Raw genomic sequence first — 571 nt, forward strand, 5'->3', positions numbered from 1 at the left:
AAACGTGCGGTTAGGCCGAGATAATTTTTTTCGATTTTCTCTGATTTACGCAACACGCGATACATGCAAGCACCAAAGCAGCGAACAGTGCGCAGCAGACGACGCGGGACGAGTATTTTCCTTCCTCCAAGTACAGTGAACTAGAATATTTTTTTAGGTCACTGTACTCCAAGAGTATGCCCTTGTGACGTCGCATGTGACGTCGCGATCAGTCATTGCCAGACCAGCAAGTTGTTTGCAAAAGAAACAAAAGAATTGTTTAATAATTATCTGACGCGCTTGAAATTAAATGCAATAAGCGGTGTATGCGTGAAAATAGGCTGTCATCGTCCTTTTAAGTTTTCACAATAAAGATTCACAGCCCAACATTCTTAGAAGCACAGGCCAGCACAAATATCGTTCGCTTGATGAAACCGAAACCGAAATAACGCGAGGAAAGAAATTCAGTTAAGTATTTTATGTACTTGGGCATCATTCGAAAGAAGAAAACACGCTGCTAGCAGTAGGTTATATAGTCCTTTAATAAACTCGCATAGACAGTGGCGCCAGTCTCGAGGCAGATTTTTTTTGG

The sequence above is a fragment of the Amblyomma mixtum genome, chromosome 3 (genome assembly GCF_055824585.1).
Source record: "Amblyomma mixtum isolate Tamu chromosome 3, ASM5582458v1, whole genome shotgun sequence".
In the NCBI taxonomy this organism is placed as follows: Eukaryota; Metazoa; Arthropoda; class Arachnida; order Ixodida; family Ixodidae; genus Amblyomma; species Amblyomma mixtum.